The following is a 15,776-nucleotide window of genomic DNA, read 5'->3' as shown; positions in this document are numbered from 1 at the left end:
TTTCGCCACATTCATCCTCATTTATTACGCAACTACTTCCCAATTTTCATCAATTTTTTAAACCCTACTGCAATTATGTCTAAACCAGACTCGAGCACCTCCCAACCCTACACCACCATTTGCTTCCATTTTCAGTTTCGGCATTCCTTATTCACCGGAAATCGCTAACCCGTCTTCGACGACTTTTAGCGATTTCTTGACACAAAACCTTTTCCCTTTCACCTCCTTCTCGCCCCTTCCTGGCGTTTCATGACCTGGTCATACTACTCCAGCGATCAGAAATTCCGCTACTACAACTAATTCTCTGGCGAACAGAGATTTCGATTTCACTGTGGTCGACAGAGATGTTCTTCAGTCAGAGGTAAATCACTCAAATTCAACCAACGGGACAGTTTTTATAGGGAGACTCTTAACACGGTCAATCGACATATGATTGAATCGGTTTTTTCAAAATTGAGTGGTATTTCGGAGATCAGATTTTGGCCCTCACGGAGGTATGCGTTTGTCACTTACGTTGAGAAGGCGAATGCTTTAAAATCCATAGACGAGTTAAAGAGATCTTGTATCTTTGGGCGGCCAATCTCTTTAGGAAGATCAAAACAACCAAAATCCGGCAACTATGTTGAGCCAAGAGTGCCGTTAGCAGGTGTTCATTGTTGCGAAATCTCTAGAACGTGTCAGTAAAGAACAGTCCCTTTCGGTTGCATTTGATTTTGTGGTGAGTTGGATAGTTACAACAACATCATTAATTCTCTAAGATTTTGCTTTGATATCACCACTTGCGAATATCAGGTCTTCCTTATTTCGTTTTGCCTGGATCGAGATAAGAGAAGTAGCCTGATTATTTGGTGAGGTAATTACCATGGATAATCTGTCTTCGAATTTGGATTGTGTCGGTACATTTTTAGCTTTTATTAAGTCAGCGAGCGTTAAACATATACATGAATTGGTCAAGGCCGATGTCGAGGATTTGTTTTGTTCTAGGTGTGATTTTTGGGTATCCTAGATTTCGGATATGCGTTGTGTTGCTCATTATGTTTTTCTTACTTTCGATCACAAATTATTGTTTTCCACCAATCGATCTGTGGTTGCAAGTCATCTATTGGTAGATGAAGATGTTCGTTGTGTTGGGACGATATGTTAGTAATGTGATGCAAGTGATTCATGTTAATGAAGAGAAGGTGGTTGATGCTTTAAACTGACATTGTGATGCTTCATATAGTGGTCAAGTTGAAGTTTCTGGGAAGGTTTCGGATTTGTGTGTTTCAATGCAAAAGAGTGATTCTCCAGTAGTTGCTTCTGTTCGAAATGAGATGACAAATGGGCTCGGGTCTGGTTTTATATTTGGGTTTGTTGACGAGGTAAGTTTCTCTGCTTCTGGATGTTGTTTACTACTGGACTACGCATCGTTCCTGTTGTACCTGCCGCTGCTTTGGGTTCTTCTGGTGGGAAAGCGGTTCCATCGGATGAGCCCGGTTTTATTGAACATTCTTCGGCTCAAGAGCAATTCAGTTTACGATGATGTGTCTCTTTGTTTAGGGGTTCCGGGTTCGGTATGTAAGCGATTAGGTTCCACGGTCCCAGATGGACCTGTTAGATTTGATGAGATTAAGAATAAAATTGGCTATAGTAGTGGTGATATTAAGCATAAAATGGGTACTAGAACTCGAGGTGTTGAAAGAAATGTTTTAGAACCAATCCAAGAGGTTATTTATATTAATGATGGGTAGGAGGCGGAACCATCATATTTAATTAAGTGGTTGGTACAAGCTTAAATATAACATAACATTTGCAGAAAGATTGGCTCGTAAGAAAAAGAAGAAGAAGAAGAAGAAGAAGAAGAAGAAGAAGAAGAAAGAATAATTTTTGGCTAAACGTAAGGTACAGTCGAAAGAAGATAGGCCTTTACAGGTGATAATTAATCGTAGTGGAAGAAGTTATTACGACTGCGAGAAACCCTCGTGAATTTTTAATTTTTTTTGTAAATCATGGTACGTTTTAAATAGAGATGTTTCAAGAGGTTTACTTGGCGAAACTAATCCGAAGTCAAGAAAGAAGGCGAATGAGGCATCTAGTTTGGGTACTTATAATCTTAAAGACAACTTAGATGACATGGATTACGAGGACGCAATTTAGAACTTTTTATTGAGGTCTCAAGATAGTAGAGATGGAGCTTCATCGGCAAACCTGAATGGAAAAATATCTGTGAAGGCTTTCGCGACATTCGATAAAATGATGACACATTTGGCCGAGGCGAGCCAAATGGGTGATGGATGCGCCAATGTGGTATCTTATAAGATAGAGATGGTCCGGGAAGAATATTTTGAAAGAGACGGTTAATGGTAAGTTGAAAAGGGCGAGACTTTGAGGTTGATGGTTGGGTTCGTCTCATTTGCTTTTCGTTTGTTGATTTCATTTAGTTCATTTGGTTTGGCTCATGTTATTTTCGTGTAGTATTTGGTTTAGTATTGGTTAGTTTGTTTAAGATTTATCGGGCTGTTAGGAGAGGCTCATTTATAGATAGTTTCGTTTAGTTAGTTGCTTTCTATGTGCGAGCTGCCCCTTTTTCCACCGAATAAGAATACAAAAGTACATCGGGTTAACTCGAGACTAGAAAACGAAAACTTATCCGCTATCAACAGCTTAGCCAATCCGATCAAACAAGCATTGCAACACAAACCAAAACCTAACGACAATAAAAATCAAACCAAACGACGAGTCAAAAATAAGTAAAAAACTCAACAACATCAAAAGAATAACTAAGGAGAAAACCAGATGAAACGACGAACTGGCGATCCAGCTTGACTACCTTTCCATCAATCTTGTCTCGCCTAAGGCCTTTGCCTGAGCGATTTTCGAACCTATAAATTAAGACGTTTGACGACCCGAAATCAACCAAAATAGCCGAGGAGGAAGGCAAAACGCCCTTACGAACAAGTCCATAAAAACCGACACCTATCTTGTCTGCCTCAATAACCTCCGTAGCGTCCTCATTAGACCACGGATAATTGTGATTGTAAGGTGGAGTGGATGTGGTGTACATTTTGGGGCAAGCCGCTGACATGGCCATGACAGGGGAATGAGGGAGTTGTAATGGGGGGATTTTGTAAGGGCGTTTGTGGGTGATGTGGTAAAATCTGATTGATATTTGAGGTGTAAATAAATTAAAGTTGGAGAGATAAAGTATATAGAACCAATCATGGACTACCACCTCATTGTCACGCTCTCTCTCCTCAGCGTGTTTTGCCGACAAACGCCCGGGCACAAACGCCCCATTCCGGGCGTTTGTGGGGCGTTTCTCGCGCCATGTAGGCCAGATAGGGATCATAAACGTTGCATTATCTATGGTTTTACCAACTGAAACCTTTTTGGAACGCACCTTATTCTTGCATTTACCAACTTCTTTTTACCACGTTGACATCCTTTATGATGTACTCCGTAAGTAATACAATATAGTGCACATCGTTAATGCCATTTAATAAATAAATAGATACAGGGTTTGGTACATTTCTCAATTAAAATCATGATACATTATCAAAACCTTTTAGTTGTAAGTCATTATCTATGAATTATTAGGTGGATTTCATTATATTTTGTTGACTGAAATTGGTATCATACATCTTAAGTTTAGATAATCTTATAAAGTTATATGTATTTCTTTTTTAAAAGGCAAACACACACACTCAACATGATATTTTATACGAATATATACATAATGTTCAATACTCGAACCCTTAACTTCATAATCAGATATGTACTTCTATACCGCCAGACCAATGGCTCTTTTGTATTATGTGTATTTCCTTCTATATATACACTCATTACATTGGAGATCCTACACTATATATTTCATTAAAGATGACTTAACTATCAACTATCGTCTATATTTGACATTGTTAAGTTAGAAAACCTTATGATTAGGTTATGTGTATTTCATTATATATAATATAATACACTTTGTTTATTTATTTGGAAACTCATATATTACTCCGTATATATTACATTACAGACACTTTAACTATCAACTATCAATTGCATTATATCGATCTACATCATGGAGTCAATATATGAACTTGAATGTTCATAAAGATAAGATCAAGTTAATTACTAGTGCTCCAATGGCATTGTGAGTGAGGAAGTGATATCAAATCTAACAACAGAAATATCAAATCTAAAAAATGTGCATTATGAGTTAGGAAGTGATACATAGACAGTTTCTCTGACCCTATATTAAAAAGAGAAGCCATTTTTGAGTATACATGGATTTCCGGCCCGCTTTATTAGCCTACTAATCCATGGACGATTTTCGTTTGAAGTCATCGCGGGTGAACCTTTGTGGCAATGAGAAGAAATGGAAAGTCATTTCTTCAATCTAAGGATACAAAAAATTAACCCTCTATTTATCCGAGAGTAAAAACAGCTTGAAGATGGCCAACGAATCATTGCTTCAACGGCATCCCCTTCACTTTATGTGTTGGGGCTGGCGGTTAGGTCATGGGTTCGAGCCTCGCTCTGCCCATCCTATTTATCAATCTGCCTGAAATATGGATATCCAGATTGACCTCAGGGGGGTTTTCTCCCGGATCCATTCAGGATTCAAACCCGGTCTGCCTGCCCCTCGGGATGGTTAAAGGATCGGGTTCCTGTAATGCGATTCGGGTTTCCTCCCGAACGCGCGTGTGTGTGTAAATGATGAGTGTCGTTGAAATAAATGATACACTGATGCAAATCTTGCCGTTCAAAAAAAAAAAAAAAAAAAAAAGCTTGAAGATGAACTTTTTGAAAAACTAAAGGGTACCTTAACAATGGTTAATATAAAAAGACGATTCTATAGTTACAAAATAATTTTAAATAAAAGGTTTGCAAATTAAATTGTCATTATATTGGTGATCTAAGTTGTATCACCCTTTCTCCTATCACTTCTAATCTGACAAGACCATACTTAACAGGGCGTCGGATGAGTTTCGTCAGATGAGGTGGCGAAAATTGACGATTTTAACGGGGCGTCAGTTCTGACGGACCCCGGGCGTCAGTTATGGCACTGACGGAAAAAAATGTCACTGCTGATATGATGCGATTTCATTGGTTGACAAAACCATGCCGTATTCAAACGGCTATATAGCCGTTGGGGGTCTTTTTTATTATTTTTTTCAATTTATTTTTTCTTGTTTATAAATACCTTACCATATCTCATTTTTACACACCAACACATCATTTTCTATCATTTTTTATACATTATAATCTTAATATTTATATAATTATGGCATCGTAGTTATTTGGTTCCGATTCGGAGGATGTTCGTATTATTCAACTTATTCAAGAATTGGATGAAGAGTCCGAAGTCGAGTCCACGCCTCGTATTCCTAGAGTTCAGATTACATTCCAAGAAAACGTGAGGATGTCGCGCAACGATTGTGGAATGATTACTTTTGTGACACAACAATTTTTTCGCCCAAGAAATTTAAAATGCGTTTTCGTATGCGAATACAATTATTCCTCCGAATAGCGCAAGATAACTACCTTTTCTAATAATTCTATTCCCGAACATTTTAGTTTTCTAATGAAAAGTGTTGATGCTGCGGTAGGCAGTCGTTTACTACTTTACAAAAATGTACTTCGGCTATACGCCAATTGACTTATGGAACCAGCGCCGATATGTTCGATGAATATTTACAAATGAGTAAGCAAACATCAATGATATGTCTAGACAACTTTTGTAAATGTGTCATCGATTTATATAAAAGGCATCAATACATAAGATCTCCACAACACATGATGTTGCACGATTATATTGTGCACACGAGGAGAAACATGGGTTCAAGGGTATGCTCGGGAGTATCGATTGCATGCATTAGAAGTGGAAGAATTGTCACGTTGCTTTAAAATGACAATACATTATGGGTGATCACAAGAAACCGATGATTATCCTTGGAGCAGTGGCATCATATGACTTATGGATTTGACATGCTTTTTTCGGGATGGCAGGTTCCAACAATGATATAAATGTTTTGAATCAGTCCCCTATTTTTGATGAACTAAAGAACGGAACATCTTCATCCGCACCATTTGAGGTAGATGGTCATCAATACACCAAAAGTTATTACCTTGCTGACGGTATATGAAAGGACCCGTCCTAATCCATCCGGACGAAGCCTTCAACAACTGATATCATCACGATGAACTGACGTCTAAATGCCATGAATGACTCCATGTAATATCTTTAAAATGAGCAAATGCACAGCGGAAGATTTCTTTCACACCTGAGAATAAACATGCTTTAAAGTGTCAACCAAAAGGTTGGTGAGTTCATAAGTTTATCATAAAACAATAAAATTCATCATTTTGATAGACCGCAAGATTTAAATCCTGCATGGTACAAATGGGCCCGAACCCTATACCCACCTGTAATGTACATGCGATATCTTTTAAATACAGTACACTTTTCTCGTGTACGAAATCATCTTTTATAAATCTTAGTAACCGTACACATATCTCGTGCACAAAAATAACATACACACAACCTGTGTATAAAATCATTCTCTCGATACATAACATTCATATCAATTGGTGGCAATTATCATGTCCACATAATTCGATGGTGGCAATTATCATGTCCACATAATTCAATAATAATTCGCAGAACTTCTGTCTGCATAATAATTCATTCGAGGAATGTTTTGCTTGTGTCTATCTCGTCAAACATTTATAAAAGCATTTCATGTATTCGCAGTTCAAACTATCTTTCAAAAACATTTAAATAAGGCAGTTATAAAAACAGCGCATGTATTCTCAGTCCCAAAAATGTAAAGAGTAAAAGGGAGCAAATGAACTCACTTATTGTATTTTGTAGTAAAAATACATATGGCGACATTAAACAAGTGTAGGATTGGCCTCGGAATCACGAACCTTAAAAGCTTTCCCTAAAAAAAAATGCTTCAGACAGGGTTTGAACCCGAGACCTCTCGCTTAAAGACCCACACGCTCAACCCTTGCTCTATCCCAATTTTTCTGATTTATTATGCAACTTAAATCTATTTAAACCGAACCATCGACCCAACATTACATTCGGCCCAACTGCACAATTTATATTCGGCCCAACAGAATATTAATTGAATCTCGGCCCAACTCATCAAATCCCACTTACTAATTTCGAAAATAGCCCAACATAAATATTAATGATCCACGGCCCAATAAAAAAACAGTCCAACATAAGAAATTCATGGACTATGGTTAGCTGGTATCCTGAATCGCAAATGGCATCAATTATAAGGAGAAAAAAAAAATAAACGCATGCCTTAATCATCTTTACCTCATCATCCACTATCATAAATCAACATTATCACCAATATTCTATTCCCTTCCCCAACAATCACGGTCCTTGTTATCTTAATATCACCATCACCTAGGATCTTCAAATTTAACAAAATAATAATCATCTCATGCATGTCGGCCATAAAGGAACTTGAAAGTAACAGCAACTTAATTTGATTTAAGTTTATTTAAATACCACGAGAATTTGGAAGAAATTGGGCTATTGTCGAATAAAAAAAAATAGAACAAAAGGTATGCTGGGGCCTTCTTCGAATATTAGAAAATTTGGAATTCATAGTGGAGACCAAAATTAGTTGATATCATTACAGCTCACCCATATCCCTTTATCACTTATTTAACTCAACACTATCATTATCCATATATTAACATCATACCTTACCTCATCTCCATCCTGCTTCGTAAAAAAAAATATAAACATACAGCGGTTTAAACAGAAATGGATATGCGAAGTTGCAGCAGTCTGTTTAGGTTTTTATGGCAGCGTAACAGTAGATTGTTTGTTTTGTTTTTAAGAGAGAGATGGAAAAAGATGAGAGAGGGAGAGAGAAAATATTCCAGGTGATAGAAGGAGTTGGCGGTTCCATGGTAGTCGAGTGGTGGTTCGGTGTAACACTCGAACAAGATCATTAGTTCGAATGGGTATTGGCTTGGTTGATAATCGAACAGGATCTGAAACAATCTTTAAAAGGGTTGTCGATCGCAAGGTATAATATGCAACCGTAGTTTCAACTATATCTCAAAGGAAAAATGAAATAGAAGACAGTTTTTAAATAGCAGCAGTTACCTTGATTAATTAACAACAGGTTTTGTTGATGGTGGCCGAAGGTTGTAGCATAATCGTGTAATGGTGGGTTGATGATGGTAAGGTGGTGTCATGTTGGTGATTGAAGAAACCGAAGTGAAACACAAGGTGGTGGCGATGGTTGATCAAATAAGTTTGAGGGAGGTTTTGTTTTATCTCCCTTTTTCTTTGTACACTCAATAGAATTAGTGATGTTATAGCTAAGTGGTTGATTATACATTGTCAGAATTTGTCCTCGATTGTTTTGTAGTGAAAAAAATTGTCGACAGGGAATCTCGAGCAGAAGAAGAGTTCAAGAGGAAGAAATAGATGAAAAGACAATGTTGAAGTCGATTGGCAACTGATTTTGTTTGTATTGATAATTTGATATCAACGTATAACAAACTGGAGACATGAAATTTTTATTTGATAAAGAAGTGTAACGGATTCGTACGATTGATATATAAAATGTAAGTAATGGGTTAGTACTGTACTCAGATTCGATTTATAAGGTTTTGTAGTAAAGCTTTGCCGATACCAGATATTCGATTGGTACAAAGAAATAAAAAAAAAAAATTAAAAGATGATTATGACTCAACAGAATTGTTTGTGTATGGAATCGTTCAATCAATCCAGCAGGCAAGATACAAAATTAACTACAGCATGAAAGCTATATGCAACAGATTTAGATTCCAGTTCGTACTCCTATAATTTTATATATATAAATAACATTGATATTTATTAATTATAATTATATTTATGATAATTAAACTACTAATATTAATAATAATAATAATAATAATATAATAACTATAATTAAACTTGTAATTTATTAATATTACAATTTATTAATTATGTAATATTATCTTATATAATTACATTTATTTAATATATATATATATATATATATATATATATATATATATATATTTATATTACAAATAATTATAAATCATATATATATTTATTTTAATGGTATCTTAACTATTTTATTTATTATTTTACCTTTTTAATTCCAATTGATTAATGTGTATTTTATTAATATATCTTTACATATTTATTTACACACAATCGTTCGTGAATCATCAGGCATAGTCAAAGGGTAATTGATTACATGAATATAGATTTCAAAATTTTTGAGACTCGACATTACAGATTTTGCTTATCGTTTTGGAATCATATAAAGATTAAAGTTTAAATTTGATCTGAAATTTTCGGGTCATCACAGTATATATCCCGATTGAGGGACACTTATCAAAGGAATGTTGTGTCCCACATATGAGTCAAGGATTAATTTCACAATATTATAAGCTAGTGCTCGAAAGGACATAGAAAGGGCATTTGAGGTTCTTCAATGCTGGTTTCATATTTTAAGACTTGTTGCACGCACTATGAAAGCAAACAAGATGCTAAGAGTAACGGAATGTTGTCTCGTTTAACATAATACTCCTTCCGTCCCATATTAATTGTCCAGTATTCTATTTTGGGATGTCCCAAATTAATTGTCAACTTTCACAAATAGAAAAGAATAAGAAACTTAAGTTATATTATGTCCTTAATGTATGTGGATAAGATTAAAGGAGAAAGAAAAGGTAAGGGTAAAACTGGAAAGTAAACAGAAAGTATAGTTATTTTTATGACATTTCCTTAAACTGTGTGTTTTTTGTCTTTGGACTATTAATATGAGACGGATGGAGTATGATTTTAGAAAACAATGATTTTGAACTATGTAAGTGGGAGGAAAGATTTATTAAGAGGACATGGAGAATCGTCCACAACGTATAAGGAATAGAGGACGAGATCAAGACATCATCACAAGAGAAATAAAAGATAAGGCGGTGCACGACCAACTTACAGACGATTTAATTGAACATATATGAAATTGCACTTCTTGGTCAAAAAAATGATCAAACTGACTCTGATATCACCACATGCACGATTAGAAATTGTCTAAGTCCACATTATTAAATAAGAATTTATAAAAATATGTAAATCCAAATTTTTCTTATATAAAACTCTAAAAACTAAAATTCTTTAATTGTTATAAAATATCTAGATTGGATGTTAATTTTATTATTATTATATTTCTTGCATAGTAATATTTTATGCTATAAATAGACATGTATGGTAGCCATTTAAGGTGCACCATTTCTCTTGAAATATCAATATCAATATTTCTTCTCTCCTTCTTCTCTCTTTGTTCTTATAACCATTAAAGGTAGTTATAAGCCTACTGAATTATAACACGTTATCAGCACGAAGAGCTTAGTGTAATCAAAGGATATCTCAAACGATCACGAGTCACTAATCAAGGTATGAAATTATTAATAATTTTCAGACTCGGACATATCAAATTTTGGACTACTAACATTTTGAACTACTAATTTTTATTAAGTTCTTAGTGCATTTGTATTGTTCTTATTATATGGTTGGCTCTGCCACCTAAATTATATATGGTCGACACTGTCGCCTAACTATCATTTATGTAATCTAACTTTTACTAACTTCACTAACATTTATATTTATGTTATTTAAGTTATATATGGTCGGTTATACCACCTGAATTATATTTCTGTAATCTAACTTTTACTAACTTCACTAACATTTATATTTATGTTATTTAAGTTATATATGGTCGGTTATACCACCTGAATTATATTTCTGTAATCTAACTTTTACTAACTTCACTAACATTTATATTTATGTTAATAAGACCTCATGATTGTACGCAACACGTCATTTGACAACACGGTACTTTATGTACGCAACACGTCATTTGACAACACGGTACCATGGGTCGAGATTAATTCCGATCAATACGAATATGACGGGGTCTTTATATGTTATCTAACATTTATGATTACTTATGCAATTAATCATTATTTATTTCATGCATACTAATGTTTATTCTTAAATTTATAATTTTAAAAGTTAAAATAAAAAAATAGTTTGTATTTTTATTAAAAGTAAATCTTAAAAGTTAAAATAAGAAAAAGTAGTTTGTACTTTTATTAAAAGTAAATCTTAAAAGTTAAAATACAAAAAGTAGTTTGTATTTTTATTAAAAGTAAATCTTAAAAGTTAAAATAAGAAAAAGTAGTTTGTATTTTTATTAAAAGTATACCTTAAAAGTTAAAGTAAGAAAAAAAAGGGAATGGTAAAATGGAATAGTTTTTTGTCAAAAATGAAGTATTGAAAATGAAGTGGTCTCCTTCTATAACTAAAAAAAACTTTTTTCCAAACAAAGGTAAATGAAAGTAGGACTTAATACAAGAAAAAAGTAAACATCTCCTAGACGTGATAAAATCTATCAATGATAAGTATTAGACTTGATGAGCTAAATGTGACAAAAATGTTTCAACATGTCTTATGTTAATTTTCTAAAATAAGTTATTATTATTCCGAGTTTAACACATATACATATGTTAATTAAAAACAACCTTTTTGTTCTTATGTAGTGTTGGGTTGCAATTTTGGTTGTATGCCATAATTCCATCCAGTAGAGTGACAATAGAAAACTTTTGATGATAATCAATAAAAAACTTTTTTCCAAACTTGTCAAATGTTTTGTTAAAAACGTGACCGTTGAAAAAAGGAGGTTGAATAATAAAACTTAAAAAACAAATTATTTTTTTAAGAGTGTGCATCAAAATGGCACGTTTAATAATGGGGAGTAAAAATATAGTCAAATTGTTTCAATGAACAAGGGTTCAATTGGATGTCTCTTAAAAAAAAATCCGCGGGTACGGGTGATGGATCCAATGGATCCGCATCCACGACCCGCGGGTGCTATCCCTAATTGTGACAAGTACAAATCAACTAAAAGTCTAAAAAATAAATGCTCTTATAGGGACCAAATGTTCACAATAATTGCCTAAGCTAGATATGAAACAAATAGTTCATAAAAAAAAGGTCGTTGTGCGTTTTCGGGATGATAGCCGAAATACACTTACAAAAGTAGGTCAGCCGTCAATTCTTTATGGCCATATCAACGTAGATCAATAAAATCATTTATGGTTTTGATAAAAGATTAATTAAAAATTAATTGTTTTTTTGGTTTTGGATTCTCGGTAACAAAAGCAAAGGTTGTTTTTGGTTGCCACAACAAACAAGACAGAGGTTGTTGACTTTTGTTGTTAAACATGGCACAAGTGAACAATAACAATAGATTATTGTTTTTGAAAAGAATAATGATGCGTTAATTTTATTGTATAAAATAAAATTAAAGAAAATGGTTTTCATTGATGACTATGAACAAACGCAAACAAAGTGTTTGTGGTATTTGGTGATTAAAAAAAAAGTGCATCTAAAGCTTCTACTGAAAATAATATGCAGCTAAAGCTTCTACTGAAAATTAATGTGCAAGGTACAACGTATAACTATATGGTCAAATTTATTTGAGCCTTCGGAGTCACAAGTATATGATGTATATATATATTACTCAATTAACAAAATAGTAAATCTAAATTAATTCATATGAATAGTAAAACGAAATTAATTAATTTACTATTCACATAAAAAAGCGCATATGATAAAAAGCGCATCGCATATGATAAGCGCATATGATAAAAAGCGAATATGATGAAAAGCACAACGCATATGATGAAAATCGCATATGATTAAAAGCGCATATGGTGAAAAACACAGCGCATATGATTAAAAGCGTATATGGTGAAAATGATATATAATGAAAAAGCACATATGGTGATTTATGAAAAAAAAAAAACACATATGTTGATTAATGGAAAGCACATATGATTATTAATGAAAAATATATTGTGAAAAAGAATCACAAATATTTCTTGAAAGAATTCAAGGTAAGATATATGAACCAATTCATCCATCATGTGAACCATTTTGATATTTCATGGTTCTAATAGACGCATCTAGCGGATGGTCTCATATTTGTATGTTATCAAGCCGTAATATGGCATTTGCAAAGTTTCTTGCACAAATTATTAAATTGAGAACACATTATTCTGATTACACCATTAAAAGGATGAGACTTGATAATACCGGTGAGTTAACATCTCATGCATTTAATGATCATTATATATCTACAGGGATTGTTGTTGAACATCCAGTTGCTCATGTGCATACACAAAATTGGTTTAGCTGAATCAATAGATAAACGCTTGCAGCTAATAACTAGACAATTGATAATGAGTACAAAACTCTCGATATTTATATGTGGACATGTAAATTTACATGCTGCGACATTAATTCGCATTATACCATGTGGAAGTCATAAATATTTTCACTTACTACTTGATTTTGGCCAAGAGCCAAATATTTTCCACCTTATAACATTGGTTGTGCAGTGTATGTTCCAATTGTATCACCACAACACAATAAAATGGTTCTTCAAAGAAAAATGGTAATATATTTTGGATATAAAACATCTTCAATCATAAGATATATTGAACCCATGATGGGTGATGTTTTTACAGCACGTTTTGCTGATTGTCATTTTAATAAAACATTGTTCCCTAGATTAGGGGGAGAAAAAAAAATAAAAAATAAAATGATGCTTCATGATGTGAACATCAATTAAGGTATATTGAACTCGCACAAAAGAATGTGAAACGAAAGTTCAAAAATAATGCATATGCAAGAACTTGCAAATTAATTACTTTATGCATTTACAGATATAAAAAAAGTGACTAAATCATATATACCAGCGATAAATGCTCCAGCTCGAACTGAAATTCCAAAAGCTGGCAATAATGTCACTGTTGAGTCTTTGTCACGCATTAAACGTGGAAGATCAATTGGTTCCGAAGATAAAAATCCTCGAAAAAGAAAATCAGCTGATAATGAGGTAAAAGAAAGTGTTCAAGAAGAACCACAAATCAATATTCCTTCTGCAGAGGATATTGATAAATGTAAATACTAAAATTGCGATAAACTATGCAATATTATGGAACCGAAATGAAATTAAAATCTCTATGAGATATTTTCATATAATGTTACAATGACATCATGAATAAAGATGATGATCTGGAACTAAAATCTGTCATTGAATATACAAAATGGACATGATTGAGCTCAATGGAAAGGAGCAATACGAGCTGAATTAGAATCGCTCGATAAAAGAAAAGTTTTCGGATCAATCGTTATCACTTTTAAAGATGTGAAACGTATGGGATACAAATGAATTTTTATCCGAAAAGAAATGTGCAAATGAAGTTACAAGGCAAAACTAGACTTGTAACTCAATATTTTTCACAAAGACCAGAAATGAATTAGGAGGAAAACTTATCCTCCTGTAATGGATACAATTACTTATTAGACACTTAATCAACCTGGTAGTTATTTAAATGCATCTCATGAATGTTGTTACTACTTATCTGTATGGATCACTTAATAGTGATATATATGAATATACCTAAAGGGTTAAGGTATCATAAGCATCTAATGTAAAACCCAAGGAAATATATTCCATTAAATCACAAAGATTTCTAAATGGGTTTATACAAATGGTTATGTCAATGTTCTTAACATCATATGAACAAATAAAGAAATCTATGAAATCATTCAACTTCTAAAGAATTATTTTGAAATAAAAAATCTTGAAAAAACCAAGTATTACCTTGGATTGAAAATTGAGCATATGCCTAATGGTCTACTTGTACATCAAACAACTTATACTGAAAAGATTTTAAAACATTTTTTTTTAAAGATAAAGCCAATTGGTTGTTAGATCACTCAATATTGACACTGATCCATTTCATCCCCGTGAAGATCATGAAGATATTAACGGATCAGAAGTTCCATATATTAGTGCAATTGGGACTGTTATGTATCTTACAAATTGTACAAGACCTGACATTTTTTTGCAGTTAATTTGTTGACAAGGTTCAACTCAGCCCTTACAAAAAGACATTGGAATGGGATAAACACATATTTTGATACCCTCGAGAAACTGCTAATTTAAAATTATTTTATTCTAACGTTTCAAAACAAGATTTGGTTGATTATGTATATGCAGGTCATTCATCAAATCCTCATAAAGATAAATCTCAAACTCGATATGTATTCCTAAATGGAGGTACCACAAAAATCATGGCGTTCTTAAAATAAACACTTGTTGCAACATAATCAGATCATGACGAAGTGATTGCATTATATGAAACTACTCGAAAATGTGTTTGGTTGAGATCAATGACACAAATCATTATTGATTCTTGTGGACTAGAACGCTATAAAAGACTAACAACTATCTTCACCAACAACTATATATGAAGATAATGCAGCTTGCATAATACAAATGAAAGAAGAGTATCAAAAGTGACTGAACAAAATATAAATACTGACGAGGCGCCAAAGCCATAGACGGTCTTAACGGTCATAAGTTTGATGGAAAAGAATGGTATGTTGGTAAGGCTCAGAAAAAACTACAAGGGAATAGGAATTGAAACAAGGGTTTGAGCAAACCATGAAGGAGACTGTAGACAAATCACAGGGGCTAAACTTGTACATAAAAGATTTAGATGATACAGTTTCAGATGAAAACCTCAGATTCTTCTCATATACTCAAGATCTCGTAAAAGACAACCAGATTAAAATGAGATACGTTCAATCAACAACTCTGCTGATCTTTATACCAAAGCACTGCCAACTGCTATTTTCAGAACACACGTTCATAATATTGACATGAGGC

Source organism: Rutidosis leptorrhynchoides, chromosome 6 (genome assembly GCF_046630445.1).
Source record: "Rutidosis leptorrhynchoides isolate AG116_Rl617_1_P2 chromosome 6, CSIRO_AGI_Rlap_v1, whole genome shotgun sequence".
Lineage (NCBI taxonomy): Eukaryota > Viridiplantae > Streptophyta > Magnoliopsida > Asterales > Asteraceae > Rutidosis > Rutidosis leptorrhynchoides.
This window is presented reverse-complemented; position numbering follows the sequence as displayed.